The sequence below is a fragment of the Marmota flaviventris genome, chromosome 14, assembly GCF_047511675.1.
Source record: "Marmota flaviventris isolate mMarFla1 chromosome 14, mMarFla1.hap1, whole genome shotgun sequence".
In the NCBI taxonomy this organism is placed as follows: Eukaryota; Metazoa; Chordata; class Mammalia; order Rodentia; family Sciuridae; genus Marmota; species Marmota flaviventris.
Window position 1 is genome coordinate 70,970,882 of NC_092511.1, and position 23,519 is coordinate 70,994,400.

Consider the following 23,519-nt stretch of genomic DNA (forward strand, 5'->3'; position numbering starts at 1 on the left):
ACAAAGAATGGAAAATATAAGAACATAATTTAAAAAATAAGAAGATACAAAAGGCCCAATAGATGTTAACCATGGAATTCTAAGGAGTGATATTGCTTTGTTATGTATAAACGGACATAACAAAGAATATAATTTCTTACATTATCTTAACATAGTCAAATACTCACTTTTCACACACATATAAGGGGAATTTCTGTGTACAGATAAATCTTTTGAATTCATTTCATTAAATTTTGTGTATCCATTATGCTTTACAGAAATAATGCATGTGCATGGCTATGCAGAGAAACCATGCATTGCTTTTTACACATAAGAAAGGAAGTAAATTAGCATGATAAGGAGGTGTGTGTGTGTGTGTTTAACTTAGAATTTAGAATTTATGTGGTATACAAATAAAAGTATTTCCATTTATTACAGCTTTGGGGGATTCAGTAGGCTTCTCACTGGTTCATTAGTAGTGCTTATGAAACAAGAGCAGTTGAAAGAGGAAAGAACAGCTGTTTGAAAATGCAAGGAGAGAAATTAGAGCAGAAATGCAGGTAAAATATGGGCACTTTGAAAATAATTGTAGTAACATCAAAGAACTACAATTCAAACATTATTTAAAAATACCTGGCAAACTACTTTAAAACTCAGGGATCTTGAGTTAATAATGAGCCCATGCACCAGCTATTCCAAATGGAATTGAAATTTGGAGAATGCTATGTAAGTTATTCATTAAAAACTACATCCTGGTGCTGAATAAGGAAATACGCTTTTGGAGAACTCTTTAGGAGTCATTAAATTAAAAATACTAGGGAAGAGTCACTAAGTCACTAGGGGCTTCAGTCATTAGGGGCATCAGTGGGTTTTTTGTTGTTGTTGTTTGTTTGTTTGTTTTGTCGTTGTTCTAATTAGTTATGTATCACAGCAGGATGCATTTTGATTCACTGTCCACAAATTGGGCACAACTTTTCATTTTTCTGGTTGTCCAAATTCTTCAAACTTGTACTTTCTCTGAACTTACTGAATCCTCACTTTCTTTAGGATGGAGTTCAACAGCTCTAATTACAGGGCACGCAATCAAAGCAGCAACGAGGTTGACATCGCTCTATGCTGCTTGAACAAAAATAAAGCATAGTGACTTTAATGAGAACTATATTATAGTATACTTTACTTTGAATGAGGTGGTAAGATTCCCAGCTGTTTATATAAATTCCTGTCAATAAATAAATATAAAAACTCTTCTCATGCATAATTTACTCTACAAAATTCTGTGTGAAGTTTTTTAATTCTGTATATATTTTTCAGCAATCAAAGCATTTCATATTGCTTCCATGCAGATGGAGAATCACTCTGTTTCTTCATTAATTGATTTCAAATCTGAAAGTTACTGAATAATCTAATTGAGAAGACAAAACAGAAAAAAATCCTTCTTAATGCTTCTGTTATCCATGTACCATGAAGTCCAGATTTAGTTTATGCAGTGTGTATCGTAAAGGCATTTCTTCTCTCATATGAAGCCAAAATGTTTATAATTTTCCAGGAAAGGAGCAGTCCACACAGGGCCTACATTGGCAGGTCATCCAGCGTATTTGTTGAAAACCAAGAAAATCTCGATGCCTAGGAGAAATATCACTGAACCTTGCTTTTCTAAGCCTACAGCATCTAATCTAGCTTCCCAGAGAAGGACTTCCACACTGGGACTTGAAGCCAATCCCCAATCAGAATTAACTATCCCCCACAGGCTATTATAATTTTAATTTCTCTTATTCACTTAAATCATATTATATAGAAGAAAATTGAAGAATTTGGGGAATTTTCATACCAAATATTATGAAAATTTAATTTCTTACAAAGGAATACTTCAAGAATATAGAAGTACAAACTAAAACCATCAACTTAATGATGATGCTTGACATCTATAGAATATTCTGCCAGGCGATGGTAGAATATACATGTTCATCAGATGCACATGAATCATTCACTTATATGCACTATTTCAACTGGACACAAACCTTAACAAAATTAAAAGAATTGAAGTTTACAAAATAATTTATACCTCAACTAGAAATGAGTAACTGAAAGATAATGAAAAAATTGTTAGATATTTGAAAATAAAAAATATTTGTGTGTAGGTATTTTAACATGAATCTTATTCTGTAGTGTGTATATCCCAGAGAAGGATTCCTGGGTTGTATTGTAAGTACATGGCTAACTTCATAAAAACTTCCCTATTTATAATTGCCCCAAACTGTAAAAGTCTAAATATCCTATAAATGAATACATAAACATTGAGGGACATCCACGGATGACTGACTATTCATGAACCAAAATAACAAATTAATGATATGTGAAGCAACTTGGATGAATCTGAATTTTAAAAGCCCAGATCAGGACATTATAGATTATGTCAGTTCATTTATATTTCATTCTTGAGAAAAGCAAAATGATAGTCATAGACAATATATCAGTGTTTTTTAAAGAGGTAAGGAATGGATTAAATGTGACCAAAAAGGGACAACATCAATGATACTTATGGTGGTGATAATTTTGTCTCAATTGTTGTGGTAACTACAGGATCCACAGAAGTTTTAAAATCCTAGAACTCTGCACCAAAAAGAAAAGGCAATATTATAATATGATACTTTTTTATTCAAAAACAATACCAAAAATAAATAAAATTTAAAGAAAGAAGCAGTTTACTTTCTGCCTCATTGTATTCTACCTGTTGGGAAGGTAGAACTGTCTGATTATAGTTGACTAATCTAATGGGAGGGAGGTAGTGGTCTTTGGGTGAATTTTATAACTATTGAAATACTGGAGACAAATTTAAATTGAGGAATTTCATTTAAACATCAATTTCATAATATCTTTTTAAAATAATTTCTCCAGCTGTGGTTTTCTTTTCTATACTGGTTGTTTTTTTGGAGGAGAGGTTTAAATAAAAAACTGTAGGCAAATAAAATCAATATTTGTTTTTATCATTTTTTTACTGTATCAATTATTTAGAAAGTTGTCAATAAATACAAATACAAATCTAGGTGCCTGTTATTATACTGCATGCTTGGGGGAAGCAGCTGTACTTAGTGGGATGAGGAAGCAGGAAGAAAATTTAAGGAACACAAAATATGGATGACTATTTTTACATACTTATGAATATTTAATAATTTATCTCATGGAGGAAAGGGAGAGAAAGGAAGCAGGTATGGGAGAAAGAAAATTAGTTTTAAGATAGCTATCACACATCATTTTTAAACAGTGCTGTCCAATGAAATTATAATGTAAAACATGCAGTTTTAAATTGTAGCTATATTTTAAAAGTGGAAAAACAAATAAATTAATATTTACTTGTTAATATTTCCTATCAAAGTTATAATATCTGGTAATGATGATTTTTGTTATTAACTTCCAATGTCCAAAATATTACTTACTACATAATCAATATAAACATTTTGAGATATTATACATTCTTTAATTAGTACAAAATATCTGAAATATTTTTACATTTTACTTCTATACCAGTAGGTTTCCATCAGGAATTTGTGTTTAGATTTAATAAATTGAGTGTTGTATAAGTAGACTCATTTGCTCAAGTTGTTTCAAAAATACTTCTAAGTTTTCTAGTAACTGGATTACTTTTAAATGTAAATTCATCAAATATGAAAATTAACTTTAGAAATTCAGCTCTTTGATTACAGAAATAACCACATTTCAGGTGCTCATCAGTCAGTAACCTGAGATCTCTGGCTTTTCTTTTGGACAGCACAATGCTAGTACATGAATTTAAATCGTGTCTAAATAGATATAGCCATATACAGTAAGCTATTTTCCTTTAAAGTTACTTTGCATATTTTGAGGTTTACAATAAAATCCATTCTGTCTGCTTTGGATGAAACAGGTTTATTTATTCATTTAGTTTTTAATCATTGCAATTTGAAGCTGGGACCAATTTGAGCCTAAGATTACTGTAGTTGTTCAGCTATCTGGTTAAAAAAATAATAAAATAGATAAAATCTTATCTAAGAATTAAGAAATTGGAAAGCCAGTCAAAAAAAGAGGAAACAAAGGAAAAAGTCCAAATGAGGATGTAGGAGCCTCAGAATAAAACAGTGTTGAATCTAACCTGACTTTTTTAGTTCCTCAAACCATGCTTGCTTCCCTGAAGACAGATTTCTTTGATTTTCTGCCATTTTGCATAAAAAAGTAATGTATCACATAATTTATTTTTTTTCAATTTCTTCCTACAAGAAGTATTTTATTATTATCTTCTCTATGTTATAAAAAAATAAGTGGATGAGTAAAGTCATAGCTTTAGACTTATCCAGGATTGTGAAAGTTCTACTCTCATTATGTGTTATTAACTTTTTTAAGACATAAATTTGTAGTGGAATTCTGGATCCTTTGGAATCAAAATCAAAATTGTTCAACTAAGATTTGAAAATCTGACATGGTTATTGTAAGCAGTGGTTTAGAGTTCAGATGTAGAAGAGGTCATTTAATACTATTTTGACTACTATTTCTCCCTAAAAATAGACTTCTGAAATAGAATAAAAAATTAAGAACATTTTATTAAATGATTTATTTTTTATATAAAAATAAATTATCAATTTATTAATAATGTGAAAATTGGATTCTCTGGAATACTTTTATCATATAAAAATTTCAATGAGTATTTCCTTCTAATTCAATTCCTAAACAACATTCTGTTTGTTTGGAGTTTTTTTTCTTTTTTCCTGTTTTGTTTTGTTATTTTTTTTAACTAGAGGTCCTTGGTCTCAAAAAATTCAACAAATTTAATTGCAATTATTAAAAATAAATTTCTAACTCTTTTTCTGTCTTAGTAATAATGGCTTACAACCCACTGAATTAATATTTTAGCACATACTTCTGATTAAGATACATTAATTTTGAAAATTGACAGAAGTACATAGTTAACACCTGTTTTACTTTTTGAAAACAAGAAAAAAAATTAGCTAAGTTTTCTGTCTTGTTAGACAAATATATTTAAGGATTCATGTATTAATGGATTTGATTTGGAGAGAGTACACAGTTATGATTAACTTAATGAAGATACAGGTAGTTATACAAAGAAATATTTTAGATGTGGGTATTTCATAAGTTAGTGTGCCACAGTATTTCCTTAACTCTGCCACTCAAGGATGTTTAGCAGTAATGATTCGCCAGTAGCAATACGCACACTGAACATCTATGTCATTGTTTCTAATTTTCTCCAAGAATAGAATCACATTTCCTTAAAGAAATGATTGATTCTAGGACTGGGGCAGGAAATATACAAGATGAATCTGGAGCATCTTGTAATGTCAAGAAGTATGAAAGTCATTTAAAACAACTTATATCCATTTTATTATATGAAAGAGATGTGGGAACCAACCATACTCATATGATATCAGTACCAACCTCAGTAGCCAAAACCTGGAACAATCTGAGTGACAAAATAGAGTGGTTTGGGAGTATAATTCAAAGTGCAAAATAAATATCCGTGAGTCCTTGTTGATATGAATAAATTATTGCACAAGTAAATTTATGGGGAAGAAACACAATAACTTTTCCAGAAGAATTCCAAATAATTTATGTATCTACTCTACTCTCAAAGAGAGAGTACATAATTCTCCACTGCTTAAGTGTGAGCTGTGCATAGTGACTTACTACCAAACAGTAGAGTAAGGAAACCAAAAAGGTTGACTACATAGTAGCTAAACCTGAAGTACACTATCCTGGACAGGTCATCAAATTAACATCTATAGTGACAAGTCATGCATGAGTCCTTGATATAATGCAATTAAAATGACGGGTTATCTCTGTTGTCTTCATCTGATAACTAATAATTCTTGTTTAAACAAAATTAAAACATCATATAAATTCCAATAGGAGACACATCCTACAAAGTAATTGACCATTACTCGTACTCCTTAAAACCGTCAAGGACACCAAAAGCAAGGAAAGTTTGAGAAATAGTCATAGCCCTGAGAATTCTAAGGAGAACTGATAAGTAAATACTATTTGATATTCTGGATAGGATTCTGGAACAGAAAAAGGACATTAGGTAAAAGAAGGAATTATGAATATTTCCTTGAGGTAATAATTCATTAATATTTTTTATTCATTATAAGCATAATTTTTCATTCATTACAAGCTTATCTACACTAATATGTTTGTAAATAGAATCAAAAGTCATTCTAAATATAAAGCTTATCAAAAATTAAAAGAACTTTTGTTTATTGATAGCATCATGAAATTCTTAGCATCCAAGACAACATTAGACAATGCTTGAAACTTGCACTTATCTTCTGGGTGGCACAGGTTTCGGAGTCAACACTTGAATCAAATGCATAGCACACAAGTATCCCATGAAAGTCATGTGACCACAAAGCCTCTTGGATTTCTTATAGTAAATGCATAAAGTGTAACCTATCTTTGTTTTTTTTTTTTGGGGGGGGGGCGGGGGGTACCAAGGATTGAACTGAGTGGCACTCAGCACTGAGCCACATCTCCAACCATATTTTTTATTTTATTTAGAGACAGAGTATCACTGAGTTGCTTTGCATCTCACTTTTGCTGAGGCTATCTTCTAACTTAAGATCCTACTGCCTCAGCTTCCTCATGTATTGTATCTTAATAAAATATAAATTATATAAGTATGGGCTATCCTTAATGAGCTAAAAAGTCACGAAGTTCTGGTAAAGTCCCTAGTGGACAGCACTTTCAATTTCTCTTTCTTCTTTTTCTTCTTCTTTTAACATTTTTTCAATTTACCTTTAATGGATCCTGTTTAAAAAAACAAAAACAAAAACCATCACCTACTTAAAACATCTTTCTAAAAAAAGCAATTACATGTTTAAAACAACAACAACAAAAGTAGTTTCAGGATATTTAAATTGTTAACTGGGGAGGGTCTCTAAAAGGGATTCCAAATACCTATGTTAACCATAAACCACTTAAGTCATAAGTGTAGGTTAGTCTACTTCATACATTTGTATGAACTACTCAGTACGTTTCTTCATGTGAATTACAGGTAATTTTAAGCAGTTTAATAATCTGTATTTTCCTTTATAACTGTTTCAATTTAAACTTTTACTTGACAAATAAAATTGTATTAATTCAAGATGAACAGCATGATGATTTGACATAAAATACACTAATTATCACAGTTAAATTAATTAACATATCCAGCACCGCTTTTAGTTACTATTGTGTGTGTGTGTGTGTGTGTGCATGCACATGTGTTGAGGACAGTTAAAATATATTCTTTTATCCAATTTCAAGTAAAAACTACAGTATTATTAACTATACTTACCGGGCTTCACATTAGATCCCAAGAATTTATTCAGTTTATAACTGAACATATCACCCCATTCCCCAACCTTCCAGCTCCTGGCAACCAGTATTCTACTGTCTACTTCTATGAGTTCAGATTTTTTTAGAAAGAACATGTAAGTGAGATTATATAGTAATTTTGTTTCTATGTCTGGCTTATTTAATTTAGTATGTTCCCAGTTTCACCCATGCTATCACAAGGGACAGGATTTCTTTCCTTATCATGTCTGAGTAGTATTCCATTATATGAATCCATTCAATATATTGATGTGTCCATTGCTTTCATGTTTCCATATATTAACCATTGTGAATAAGGCTACAGCAAGCATGAGAGAACAGACATCTCTTTGAGATACTGATTTTAATACATCTGAATATGTGCGCAGAAGTAGGATTACTACAGTTCAACGTTAACTTTTCAGAAACTTCCGTACTTCATTTTGGCTGTACAAGTTTACATTTCCATCAGCTGTGTTCAGTGGTTCCCTTTCTTCATATTATCAGCAACAATTGTTCTTTTTTGTCTTTACAATAATGGCTATCCTAACAGATACAAGGTGATATCTTCTTATGGTTTTGATTTGCATTTTTCTCATGATTAATGATTGTGACAGGCTTTTCATATGCCTATTGACCATTTGTATATCTTCTTTGAAGAAATGTCTATTTCCATCTTTTACCTATTTAAATTGGGTTGTCTGAAATTTTGTTATTGAGTTGTATAAGGACCTTATATTTAGAATATTAATCTCTTATTCAGTATAAAGATAAAAAATATCTTCTATTGCCTTTGCATTGTATTGATTGCTTTTCTTTGTCTTGCAAATAAAAATATTTGGTTTCATATAGCCCTACTTATTTGTTTTCACTGTGCTTTTGGTATTTTCCAAGATTAATGATGAGGTATAATCTCAATATGTTTTTTTCTTTTCTAAGAGTTTTAGAATTTCAGATCATACTCTTAGCCCTTAATTCATTTTGATGATTTTTGTATATAGTGTAAGACAAAGATCTGCATTAACTTTTTTGCATGTGGATATATAATTTTTGCAATACTTTTTTTGTATAATGAGGAGATTATCCTTTCCCCATTGTGTATTTGTGATGCCTTGTTAGATATTAGTTGGCCATATGTGTATCTGTGTGGATTCTCTTTTCCACAGGATTATGTCTATTGTTATGTCAGTTATAGTGTCTCTTTACTGGAGCTTTGCAACATACTAAACTATTATAAATAACAAACAAATTCAATAGAGTTTCCAGATACAAAAGTACTATATAAAAATCAATTACATTTTTATAAGTTAACAAACTTTCTGGAAAAGATGTTAAGAAAATAATCTTATTGACATTAGTATCAAAAAGAATAAAATATTTAGAAGTAAACATAACCAAAAAGATGAATGGTTTATATACTGAAAACTATAAAACATTGATTGAAACAAAATGAAGATGTAAATAAATGAAAAGATATCCTGTGTTCATAAATTAAAAGAATTAGTGTTGTTCAAATGTCCTTACTACCCGCAGGGATCGGATTGAGTGCAATCCCCATCAAGATTCCAATGGCATTTTTCACAGATCTTAAAAGTTGCATGTAAGCATAAAAAAACACAAATAGCCTGAACAATTCTGAGAAAGAAGCAGGAAGCTAGAGACATCACGTTCCCTAATGCAAAGTATGTTATAAAGCTACTAAAATAAAAACAATTTCACCTTTATTAAATGCATTTAGGAACTAATGCTTTACAAGGCATTATAGTGCAGAGGTGGATGGTAACCTAGGCAGGCTAAGACTTTGTGTACAATAGAGCTCCACTACCTTTGTCTAGTTCTCTGTTCATCAGTAAACACATCAGGACAGGTTGGTTAAACTCACTATTCCAGGGTCCCTATATTAAAACAGTCATATCAGTAAGCATATCCTATTTGGTACTTGAGAAATACTTAGAGTAAGCATATGTAAAACGCACAGCAATTTGTCTGATATATAATAAGCTCAATTTAAAATTTAGCTATTTATTAGTAGTGACTACAAAGAAGGCTAAAATTGGTATACACTTGCTGTATTTTAAGATGAAGATTCTTATGTTCCATTGTCTTTACCTATTTTTCTCTGTCCTTGTTTCTCCTTCCTCAGTCTTTCTTTCTGTCCCCTTGTTTTGTTTTTCCACCTTCTGTATTTCCTTCTTGTTAGTGATGGCCATAACTGTATGAAATTTTGGTTCATATTCAGTCCACTTTGCCTGCCTTCTGTCATAAGCTTGAGCTCCAGAAGTCAGATTATTATATATTTTTGAAACCAGCTTTTCTTGAGAGAGAAAGAGAAAAAAAAAAGCTAGTCTTTTTTTTTAATGGACTTTTATGTCAGAAAGTTCTACATAATCCCATTTACTAATGCTAATGCTCCACTACATTATAGAGATGTACTCATAATCTGCCACATTCTGACTTTGGGCTCTCAGAGAACTCCCCACAGAGGAGCTCCCAATGCAGGAAAAGTGGGCCCTAAATCACTGGTAGGATAGTAGATGATACCCTTGAAGAAAAACAGGCAGATAACTCTGAAATAAGATCTTACAAGATGCTATTCAATTGGGGTCTTTTTCCCCCCATTCTTACTCAAACTCATGTTGACCAAACTCCACTTTTAATGAGAGGAGAGGGAAAAAAAAAAAAAAACTAAAGGGGAGAAAAGATAAATATAGAAAATAAATGTGTGAAGTTTTAAAACAGTGTATTACAAATTATCTCAGGAGAGGACACAGAAGAAAATACCTTATCAACACATAATTCAAGCAAAACACCAAGAAATGTCCATGAATTGTAGCAAAGGTGGTCCTTATAACCAATGAGAGCCAGAGGCTAATTCATTCAGCTCTGCTTCATCAGAAAAATAAGAGTTTTCTAGTGCATTTCTCACTTATAATAACATAGTCAAGTATAGTTATTTTTCCTTTGAATAATTTGAAGGAATAAAATTCAAATTTAGTTTCAACATTAAAATTTTGACATGCAATGTCAGTTTATAAAGATATGACCCATTTATTTTTATGTACTTGTTTACCAACAGTTTATTCAAAGCTATTCATCCAAACAGAAACATAACAAATTTTATTGATAGTCTGTCATACACACAATTGCATAGATATATAATGCAGTAGTCACTTTTTCTTAACATATTGAAATTTTAAAGTCATTTAGTCATTATGAAGTATAATCTTTGAAATCTTACTGATTATCATTCTGAGTTATGGAAAGTGTGTACAGGAAGAATGTGCCTTCATTTCACAAAGTACTAAACGTTAACTTACAAATAGCTATTTTTCTAATTCCCTGTTCATTCTTCATAAATTTCTATTAAATTTTTTTCCTATTATTATTTTTTGGCATATATGAAACAAACCATTGTAAGCATTTGATATCTTGGGGAAAATTCAACAAAATTGAAACTACATGTAATTCTTTTCTAGTTTGGAAAAACATTAGGAGCTCATTTTTTCACTACGGAGTATATTTGCAGCAAAATACCAATGGTAGCTGCATTAAAAGAAAAAAAAATACACACACACACATATACATATGCAAGAAACTTGGCTAAAGGCAAGCAAAGTATGCGTAGAAAATCAATCCAAATGTCCATATTAAAATCGTATTTTTTTTTGAAAAAGCATTTTGCAGCAGGAGCCCTAATGGCATGAATATTCTCCCTTTAAATACCATGAATACAAAAAATACCCCTCTATTTAGAACATGAACAGTCCCATCACTGGGAGTGAATTGTGTATGATTATTAGTTTTTCTTAAATCTCTCAATGCTTTACCTAAAATGAAAATGGTTTTCTAAAGGAAACATATGAGTCACTTTATTTCTCTCAAAGTTATTGAGAAAGTAAAGAATATATTTAGAATCTGTGAAATGATTTTTAAAATTTGTTATTGGTTTTTCCTTGGTTGGTAGAGCAAAAATTTCAAGAAAGTTAGTCAGCCTTCAGTTTCTTGGAGTAAAAATATTAATATCCAATTCACATAATATTGCTACTATGAGAATAAGACTGTGTGATATGTGAGTGTAGGCTTTATCTAGCATTTTGTTGTGATTTTTAAAAATTATAAATAAAATTTTGAGCATTAAATGATGATTTCTTTGGCTGGGCATATAGCTCAGTTGGTAAAGTGCTTCCCTCACATGCACAAGGCCCTGGGTTCAATTCCCAGCACCACAAAAAAAGAAAAGAAAATCATGATATCTAAATTTTACAGTTGCTACCAACCAGTTCTGAAATTATTACAATTAGAATATTGTTCATTATATGTCACTTTAAGAATTCATAGTCACTAAAATATTAACACAACTCAGTTTTACAGTCTGATTCATAGACAAAGCTTACATTATTAAGTTTGCTGGATTTTATTAAAACTGATTTATTTCTTAAAATAATTTTGAAATAAATTGTAATGTAGACAAAATTAAATATAGTTTGTTTTAAAAGACTGCTTTAATTCACTTAATAATCAGGGGAAATTTTCATAAGCTGTTTTATAAGTGAAGATTCATTATTATTAAAATATACACAATATTTTTACTTAATGTTATCTCATCCAGCCAACTTCAAAATTAACCCTAAGTTTTTACTTGATTCTACATAATCAATTACTAGGTTTTCTAATTTTTAACTTAAAAAGGAAAGTTTTTAAAAGATGCATCTTAGAAATACTTTCAGTTACTAGTGCATTTTAATCATGGAATATTTTGCATAACCCATTTTATGTACCTTTTTTAAAAGTTCAACTAAATAGTTTGTATAGCAAAATTCAGAGTGCATTATGAATCTTTCAAGGATCACTTTTTTGGCTTATATTTTAACCATTCATTCTCTGAAATTGTAAGGAAAATATACAAAATTCCCCATTAATCTTTTTAAATCTCATGATTCTATCAATAATGTTTGCTTTCAGTCCCCAGTTTGCAAGCATCTCATGACATTCAATTGCCTACAGGTGTATATTCATCCTAGCAGAGCTATTCTATTCTCTCCCACTGAGTAACTAGGGTTAGCATGGCCCAAATACTGATTCTAAAATTGGTCAGAAATGTGCTCCTTTCTTTATAAGACAACTCACTGCACTAGATATCTAGACAACATTACCAAGGAAAAAAATTTGAAACTCAGAAACAAAGCATGAAGATAATTTCTAGTTCATTAAATATTCTTAATAGCATTATTCAGGAGTACTTACCTATTCAGGATAACAAATATGACTTTGATATATCTCAGAACTCCCCAATAAGAATTCACATTTATATCTACAAAAACATATGATAGAAAAGACAACCAAAAGTGTTACAGATTTGGGGCCCTGTAACATAGTTTTAAAAAAAAAGTTTATCAATGGTAAATTTATATCAGATTTGTTTTGTTTAACTGTATAATTCTTCAAATTTCTGCTTAAACCAGCTTTATTATCTAGCTGGCTCCTTCATTAATTAATGGTTAAATAAACATCATTGACACATGTTAAATGTATACGTGATGAGAATCATGATTTTGACTCATTTAAAATTAGATAAATAGAATAAAGGTTTTATTTGTCCAAATCGCTGATAATGGTGCTGAGATCCAGTACCAGGAGAAATTCTGAGACTACTCTGTGTGTTAATCCCCTTGAAAAAATAGCACTTTAATAATGATCTTAAAAAACTCTTTATCTCAGCATCCAGAATAATCCCCCTCACACCAATGTACAATTATTTATTCTATATAAAATTATTAAACATTCTTTATATAAAAAGAATACAAATTTACTACTCTATCCACAAAACACTACATGTAAATATTCTGAGTTCTGACTTTGAAAATTTTCATAATATGATGATGACTACTTCACTTCATTTTACAGAGCTCAAAATTATTTCTATATGTCTTTTCATGTGACTTTGATAATTTAATTCTCAGTAATCTTTATTCTTCTACATCGTAAGTGTATGACTTTCTACCACAGTAAATACTGCAAAAAGAAATTGACAAAATTAGGACACACACTATTAAATGTTTTATTGAACATGCTTACTCAGTGTTTTCAGTGGTATATTTAAAGGTATAATTAAAGAAATTTCAAATAAAGTAGTCAATAAAAACAAACAGGATTTATTCCTTTCTCTCAATGTCTCAGATGTAATGCTTCTGGCAATTGGGTGGGGGAGATGTTGCTCTTGATACTTTTAGGTTGGTTCGGATTGTCAAGCCTTATCTGACTCATCTTCTATACATTCGTGTTTTAAATGTCTGTGGTATGCAGCAGCTGTTGTGGTTAACCTACATTTTTTTTATAGCTTAATTTTAGACTATGTGAATCTTCAAGTGAAATCCCAGTAAAGTGTTATTTGTGAAACATTATTTTCTAGAATCCTTAGGTGTTTGATTGTGGGAATGTGTCTTGGATGGTTGGGAACTACAGGTTTGGGATATTTTTCAAATTTTATTCTAGATTTTATGCCTAAGAATAACCCATTCCTCTGATTAAATTGAGGTAAGCCATTAAAGTGCACATACAAACAGATTACTTTCTATACTATTTTCGAACTTTTAAAAAAAATACATTTCTCTCATATAGGAAAAGAATGTGCTGAAGTATATTTAATGGCACTCTGGAGCAAATACAAATGCATATCCTCAAGTACATTTTCTTTGTTGCAAACTCCCTTTTCCAAATATTGCTTTATTTTATAACAAAATAATCATGATTCGGTGGTATGATTGTTATGAAGGAGCAAAGATATGCCAGTGACACTCATTGTTATCACTCTATGATGTGCTGGAACATTTCTGAGGGTCTAAAATAGTGAATCATTTAAATGTGATAAACCAATGTTTTTATTTTTTTTAAATTTTGTATTTCACAGCTACTTCTCTTCTGCCTACATTTTTACCCACCACATTTAGACTCCTGAAAATTTCTACACTTAAAAGTAAGTTTCAGTAGCACTTTTTTCCTTGGGGATCTGCCATGAGTCTTTTTGTTTGTTCCTTTGCAGGAGTCATGTGGAGTCAGTCAGAATGAACACCTCCCCTACATAATTCTGGGATCATATGATTCAACTCAACCACTTTTATAGTGTTTTATTGTTGTTATTATTATCATTATCATCATGATTTTCATACTGGTGATTCAACCCACAGGTCTCTACCACTGCGCTACATTCCTGGCCCTTTTTAATTTTTTTTTTTTTTTTTGGTGTGGGGTGGGGACAAGATCTCACTAAATTGCTCAGACTAGCCTGAAACTTGCAGTCCTTTTGCCTTGATCTCTGGAGTCACTGGGCTTACAGGTCTGCACCACTGAGCCTGGATCTTATTATTTTTTAAGATAAAGGCAATAACATAAATTGAATGAGAGAAAAAAAAAAGTAGGGAAAAAAACCAAAGCAGAGTTTTCACCTCTTAAAAACTCACACTTAAGTCTTAAAACTTAAGCCAAAACATGGAATTAAAATCAATTCTTAGCAGCACATTTTGTGCATCAAAGCACATAAGGCTTTGATGCACAAAATCTTTCATCTCCCTGAGTAGTGATACTCAAACTGCCCTGTCCCCAGCTGTTGACCACCTTTTCAGTTATCTTCTGTGTAAGAAGGCTGATCTGTCTCTGCCATTTAACCTCTTGTCCCACTCCCTGTGTTCCCCACCATCTGCTGAATGCAGCAGTGCAAATGAAAATCTTTCTTTTAAATAAATAAAACATTTTGAAATAAATTCATTACCATAGATTGATCCTTTTTTTAATTTTTTCAATATGAATATTCAGAAAGCAGAACTATTTAAAGTGGAACAGCATATGAATTAATGGCTGGATATCTGATACATTTAGAAAAAAATTTTTAGATGTTAAGACTAAAATGTGAAAAACTTACTTCCAAACATTTATACTATTTTATTTAGTGCTTAAATTTTTAAGACCTGTGGAAAATCACTGTTAAAAAGTAAATTATGCCAGGTGTGGTAGTACACACATGTAATTCCAGCACCTCAGGGCTGAGACAGGAGGTGAGTTGAAAGTCAGCCTCAGCAATAAAAATAAAAGGAAAAAAATGTGGGGGGAGGCAGGTGTGGTTCAGTGGTTAAGTGCCCCTGGGTTCAATCCCTTGTACAAAAAAATAATAATTAATTAATTAATTACTTAATTAATAAAAATAAAAAGTAAATTATGTGGCTATTAACATTAATTTTGTTGTCAATAACTTCTGTATAAAAATTTTGCTTATATATAAATAGCCACTACATGCATGTCACTTAATATTGCTTGGTGAAATTTTCTCTTTGCATGGAGAGCATGGATAAATTTGCATAATTTTCCTGTATGTATTATTCATTTTAAAAGCAGAAGAGTTAGAGGTAATCTAAAATGATTGAATGTTCACCTGTCACAAAAAACATTCTCTGAAAATTTAAAACTAATATTTCACATTCAATCTGACTGAGAAGAAATATTTACTAGACAAATTGAAAGAGTCGTTTTTTTAATTTTTAAGCTTAAATATTTAATAATGTATTTTTGGCTCCATTTTAGCATTTCTGAAAACAGAATATATCTCAAAGCACTTTCCCCTATAGAACATTAAGAATAATATTTGTGGGAGACCTGGTGCTTATCTAGTTGTTAAGTTAATATTACCACTCTCGACTACTTAACACAAAGTTTTTGCCAATTTTTACTAGGGTGTCCTGCCACCTAAGCATTTTTTTCCCTTTGTTCCAATACAATTGCTTCTTCTGGTAGTTTTTTGATGGTTACATACCTATTCTTTCATCCAAAGTTCAGACTTCTAATGTATTGTAACTACAGGTGATTAGTTGTAAGTGTCAAAGAAGTTAGTTAGAAATAAATCTTTGCTTTCTGGGCCTTCAAATATTGTAGTTACTTAGTTTGGCTATGTGATCATCATCTCTCTGACTGCCCTGGCTATGACTATTTTAGAGATTCTTATTGCCATAACTCTTGTTGAATTAAAAACAAACAACCCAAAACTACTGTATGCAAACAAAGCATATTTTTGTAGACTGCTTCAGCTTTCTTTTTACTGTAACAAAATACTAAGTTAATCACTTTTAAAAGAGGAATGGTTTATTTTGGCTCATAATTTCAGAGGTTTCCAATAATGTTCAGTTGGCCTGTTGCTTGTGAGCCTATGGTGAGGCAGGGTATCACCAAGAGAGCACATGGAAGACCAAAGTTTCTTATGGTGGTGGGGAAGCAAAGATTGAAAAAGAAGGGGGCCAGAGTATCAATATTTGCTTCAAGAGCACATCCCCAATGAGTTAATTTCTTCCAACTAAGTCCCATCTCCAAAAGGTTCTACTACATCCCAGTAGTTCCCACCTGTTTACTAAGATTTTATTGCATGGAACTTTTAGGATGATCAATATCCAAGCTCTATTTTTGTATTCTTAAAATTACTTAAAAATATTTTTACTGGGTAAAATCTATGACTGTGGTAATCTGATTTAGGAATCTAATCTGTCCTGTAATCTCATATCCATATATACATACACATACCTATGTAATCTATTCTTATATCAGATAAGTGTGTGTGTGTGTGTGTGTGTGTGTGTATGATATATTTAGAAGGATTTGTGGAAACTCTTAAAAGTGATGATCTCTAGGGTATTTGACCAATGATGACAATTGTGAGGGGGAAATTTCCTTTTGCTTTTACTTTTATGTGTTTACATGAGCTTAAATTGAATTAGCAGAAATAATAACAGCAGCAGAAGTAAAAAATATATACTGAAGCAAATTTTAAACAGAATATAATTAAGTTTGCATTTAAAAAATATTTGACATAGAGAAGCATGGAATAGAAAGCTGAAGACATGGTGATAGAGATACTTCTTTATCATTATTATTATTATTATTATTATTATTATTATTATTTACTATACCTCTTTCTGAGATAATATGAGTCTATGGCAATTGTTTGTCTTGCTCTGATTTTATTATTCTAATCTTAATTCACATTTTCTACTTTAAAACTCATGAGTTAATCTTGGTCTGTTTTGTTTTCAATTGCCTATAATGTCATCAACTATTATTGATTATAAATGATTTGGGATATTGCTGGGAGCCATTAGCCAAGTAAGTAGGTATGACAATTTCCTTGCCAGCGTACCCCATGTTGCAGTGACATTGAATGTAGGTGACCTTGCTCAAGGACCAGGGCGGATTAGGGTGTTCCGGGTTTAAGATAATCGTGTTTAGGGCGTTCCCAGTTTAGGTTCCAGGTTTAAGGTTTAAGATTATTCCTCCTGGGAATAGGGCGTATCCTGCTGCCTGAGTTCCCCTTGAGTTCTCAGGGGATTCAGACAGTATATTTTGGAGATAGAAGCCCAGTGGAGGTGGATTTGGGCAGAGAACATGGATCTCCCCAGAACGTGTTTGTAGACGGCTGGTGTGAGTTCGGGAATAAAGAGTTGCTGTTTGAATCTACAAGCTGTGTGGTGGCTCGTGATTGTGTGCCCAGCCAGACTGCGGCATTTGGCAGCCTGTGCGGGGAACTTCTGAAGCTTGGAGGTAAGTGAAATTGCTCGCCCCTGAGGAAGAGCAAAAGAATGGGTGACCATTTCAAAAAAAAACAGTGTGTTCTTGTTTTGATTTATCTTGTTTTTGTTTCAAGCTTCCTATCCCTAGAAATTTCTCAGGCAAATTGGAAAAAATGGTTGACTAAAGGTTTGAAGTTTGTCGGCCCTGAGGAAGAGAAAATTGATACAACGATTTTTTATTCCGTTTTTGTTTCATTCAGTTTCGGTTTTGTTTTGTGTTATCTTATTGGGTTGCGTTATCTTTATAGTAGATTAGAAATTAGTAAAAAACAAACCGAAAAGATGTTAAGTAAATTGTTAGAGGTTCAGACCATGGAGAAAGACATTTTAGATCAAGCAAAAGAGAAGGTCTCTCAAGCTAGTCAGACAGAGGAAGAAAATTTAAAGGAAAAGGGGTTGTTAGGAAAAAGGCCACAACAGGAGGCTGTTACTAACTCCGTTTTATCACAAGAGGGCGTAATTCAACCAACAGCCCCACCGATGGAGACAGCTGAGTGGCCCTCAAACCCTGTAGTTGATAAATGGGATCCTGAGACAGGACCTCAAAGATTAGCATGCCCTGTACTTGAACAGGCAGGAGGGCAGCAAATTCACCGTGCTTTAGATTTTAAAACAGTGAAGCAGTTAAAGGAGGCTGTAACAACCTATGGTCCCCAAGCTCCCTTCACGGTAAGCATGGTTGAGTCCATTACTAACTTGGACATGACGCCAGCAGATTGGGCTAGCATGTGTAAATCTGTACTAAATGGAGGACAATATTTGTTATGGAAGGTTGCCAATGAGGAATTTTGCATGGAGACAGCTAGGAGAAATGCAGCAGCCCGTTACCCTCAAAGAAATCTAGATATGTTGTTAGGAAAAGGACCTTATGAGGGTCAACGGCAACAAATTGAATATGATCCTGCTATATATGCACAAATTGCTGCAGACGCAGTTAGGGCATGGAAGACTTTACAAGGACATGGAGATTTACAAGGTCAGCTATCTAAGGTAATACAGAGAGCTAATGAACCTTACGCTGACTTTGTAGGTAGGCTAATTCAAACAGCTGCCAAAATTTTTGGGGATACAGAACAAGCAATGCCATTAATAAAACAACTGGTTTATGACCAAGCAAATCGTTGCTGCAGAGACGTTATTAGACCATGGAGACATGAAGATTTAAACACATATATTAAATTATGTAGAGATATTAATGAACAAGGGCAAGTCTTGGCAGCTGCATTACAACAGGCTTTAGATGCCAGGCCAAAAACATGCTATGATTGTGAACAAACAGGACATTTTAAAAGGAATTGCCCCATAGGAGGAGGGTTTAACAAAAGTAGGTATCAAAGGAATAGAATACCGGGTATTTGCCCACGATGCCGTAGAGGGAGACATTGGGCTAATGAATGCCGTTCTCAAACCACCATAGAGGGTACTCCCAAAAAATGGACAAAGACCAGGTATTTATCCACGATATCATGGAGAAAGGCATCAGGCTCCATTGCCAAAAAACGGACAGGGGGGCCCAATGCCCCGGGGCCCACAACCACAAATCTACGGGGCAGTGGAGGAACCCAGCAACACCATCAGGCTAGTGCCCAGGACACATTGTCCATTAAATCCCTCATCAGACAAACCCAAGGGAACGCAGGGTTGGACATCTGCGCCTCTGCCAGAGCAGTATTAACTCCAGAGATGGGAGTTCAAATCATTCCCACAGGAGTAAAAGGACCTCTTCCCCAAGGAACAGTAAGCTTATTATTGGGACGTAGTTCATCTACATTAAAAGGACTTATGATAAGTCCTGGGGTAATTGATCCCGATTATGTAGGTGAAATAAAAATTATAGCTAGTTCTCCAAGAGGTATATCAGTAATTTCACCTGGAGATAGAATAGCACAGTTGTTAATAATACCCAGCCTACATAATAAATTTTCTAGTCATAGTGTAGAAAGAGGTTCCAGGGGATTAGGCTCCACAGGTGTGGATTGGGCTATGTTGTCTTTAAATTTAGATTCTCGCCCAATGCTAAAACTAAATATTCAAGGTCATGAGTTTAATGGGCTACTGGACACAGGAGCTGACCTTAGCATCATATCTCGTCAAGAATGGCCAAAACATTGGCCATTACAACAAGCCACTCAAACGCTTCGAGGCCTAGGAGTGGCGACTAATCCCCATAGAAGTTCTATGATATTAGATTGGAAGGATCCTGAAGGATGTGAAGGAACTATACAGCCATATGTATTGGATCATCTTCCTATAAATTTATGGGGACGAGATGTCCTAGATCAATTAGGTTTGACGTTAACAAATAACATCAATCCTAATGCGCCCACTACTAGGGCTAGACAAGGCTTTAGGAAAGAAAAAAGATTAGGAAAACAAGGGCAAGGTATAGCAGCACCAATACTAATAGATCAAGGAACAGACAGACATGGGTTGGATTTTCAGAAAGGGCCACTGAGACAATCAAAATTACTTGGAAATCAGAAAGACCAGTATGGGTTCCTCAGTGGCCCCTGACTAAAGAAAAGACACAAGTAGCCCATGATCTGGTCAAACAACAATTAGCGGAAGGACATATACAACCTTCCATATCTCCCCATAATACTCCCATTTTTGTCATCAAAAAGAAATCTGGTAAATGGAGATTATTGCAAGATTTAAGAGCCATTAATAATGAGATGGTTATTATGGGACCTGCTCAATCAGGGATTCCTCAATTGTCTGCTTTGCCAAAAACCTGGCATGTTTTAGCTATAGATATTAAAGATTGTTTTTTTTTCAATTCCAATTCATCCCGAGGATAGTCCACGTTTTGCATTTACTATCCCTGCATTAAATCATGAAGGTCCTGATCAGAGATATGAATGGAAAGTACTCTCTCAAGGGATGGCTAACAGTCCAACTATGTGTCAAATATATGTTAACAAAGCAATCCAGCCACTTAGAAATCAAAATCCTGAACTACAAATATTTCACTATATGGATGATGTATTATTGGCACATAAAGATAAAAACATATTGCTGGAATGTTATGCCACACTTACAAACTTATTAAAAAATTATAATCTAGAGATAGCAATAGATAAAGTACAATTAAATTTTCCAATTAATTATTTAGGAGTTCTATTATCCTCAACCATGGTCCGTCCACCAAAAATTCAAATACGAGTAGATCAACTCAAATCACTTAACGACTTTCAAAAGTTATTGGGAGACATAAATTGGATAAGGCCTTATCTAGGTATACCAACAGGAGAGTTGGGACCTTTATTTGATATTCTAAAAGGTCCATCAGATCCAAATTCACCCCGCATGTTAACTCCTAAAGCAAGAAAGGCATTAAAAATTATTGAAACATATATGGAAAATATGCATTTGGATAGAATTGATATAAGTTTGCCTTTATTATTTATTGTACTACCAACAAAAAATATTCCTACAGGAGTATTTTGGCAAGAAGGTCCATTATTATGGATACATTTATCTTATTCTCCTAACACTATTCTTACTAGGTATCCTGAGGCTGTAGGACAATTAATACTCAAAGGAATAAAAGCAGCGAAGGGAGTGTTTGGAATTTCTCCCAATAAAATTATTACTCCATATACTATGGATCAAATTGATGAGTTAGCTAATGAGTTAAATACTTGGGCAATAATCATGTGTAAATCTAATGTTTCATTTGATAATCATTTACCATCTAATCCTTTGTTGTCTTTTTGGTCTAAGCATCCTGTAGTTTTTCCTAAAATGACAAGAAAAACACCTATCATGAATGCTCCAAATATATTCACTGATGGGTCTAATAATGGTACAGCAGCAGTAGTTACCCCAGATCGAACTTTTACATTTTTAGTACCGAAACAATCAGCTCAAAAGGTAGAGCTTAATGCAGTTTTACAAGCTTTTTTGATGTTTAAAGATTCTGTATTTAATTTATTTTCTGATAGTCAGTATGTAGTTAATGCTATAGTATCTCTTGAAGATGCTGGTAGGATTTCCCCTTCTTCTACTGTTTTCTCTTTGTTTTCCACTATACAAAGTCTAATCTGGGACAGAAAAGATCCATTCTTTATAGGACATATTAGGGCACATACAGGATTGCCTGGAGCCCTTAGTTTAGGCAATGATTTAGCAGATAAAACTACACATGACATACATATTTTCTCTACATTTGAAGAAGCTACAAATTTTCATAAAAGGTTTCATGTTAATGCTAATACTTTACAAAAGCGTTTTAAAATAACTAAAGAACAAGCCAGACATATAATAAAACAATGTCAAAATTGTGTGACATTTTTACCACAAGTTAATCTTGGAGTCAATCCTAGAGGACTGATACCTAACCATATTTGGCAGATGGACGTCACACACTTGCCAGAATTTGGAAAATTAAAATATTTACACGTTACAGTTGATACTTCTTCTGGATTTTTGATGGGCTCCCTTCATGCCAGAGAAAAAACTAAAGATGTTATAGCTCATTGCTTACAAAATTTTGCCACTGTGGGCGTTCCTAAACAGTTAAAAACCGATAATGGTCCTGGCTATACCTCTACCTCTTTTAAACAATTTTGCTCATCATTTGGTATTACTCATATAACAGGAATCCCATACAATCCACAGGGACAAGGCATAGTTGAAAGAGCTCATCAAACTATTAAAACATACTTATTAAAGCAAAAAGAGGGAAGGGGGTATATATCCTCCAAAGATAAACTTAAAATAACGCTTTTTACTCTGAACTTGTTGTTTAATTAATCAGAAGGGGGGAGATGCTGGGAGCCATTAGCCAAGTAGGTATGACAATTTCCTTGCCAGCGTACCCCATGTTGCAGTGACATTGAATGTGGGTGACCTTGCTCAAGGACCAAGGCGGATTAGGGCGTTCCCAGTTTAGGTTCCAGGTTTAAGGTTTAAGATTATTCCTGCTGGGAATAGGGCATATCCTGCTGCCTGAGTTCCCCTTGAGTTCTCAGGGGATTCAGACAGTATATTTTGGAGATAGAAGCCCAGTGGATTTGGATTTGGGCAGAGAACGTGGATTTCCCCAGAATGTGATTGTAGACGGCTGGTGTGAGTTCGGGAATAAAGAGTTGCTGTTTGAATCTACAAGCTGTGTGGTGGCTCGTGATTGTGTGCCCAGCCAGACTGCAGCAGGATATGCCTAAGGTGAGGTGAATTTCCAGGAGTTCTTTATATGTCTGAAATCACTGATTAAGGAAGATGTATTTGTAGGAAGTAAGACATCTCTGAATCTTATAAAATTATTAGATCTTTTAATACAGGAAAGTTTCTTGACTCCTTACTTAAAAGAAACTGACTTTCAATAATACCATAGCAAGAAAACGTGACTCCATGTTCAGGCTGTGTTTTTATCCATGTAATGTTAAGCTCAATAGATTATGGACCTCTTTTAAGAAGTCTTTTAGCATTTAATAAAGATAAATATATAAAATATGAGAGGGTTTTAAACATTCACAGATATATTTCAAAATGGATTTGTTGGTTAACCGGAGTTTGCAAAACAGATGTTTCCTGATCTCCTGAAATGTAAATTTGTGCATCTGCATCAGTGACCATTAAATTGACTTAACACTAGTCTCT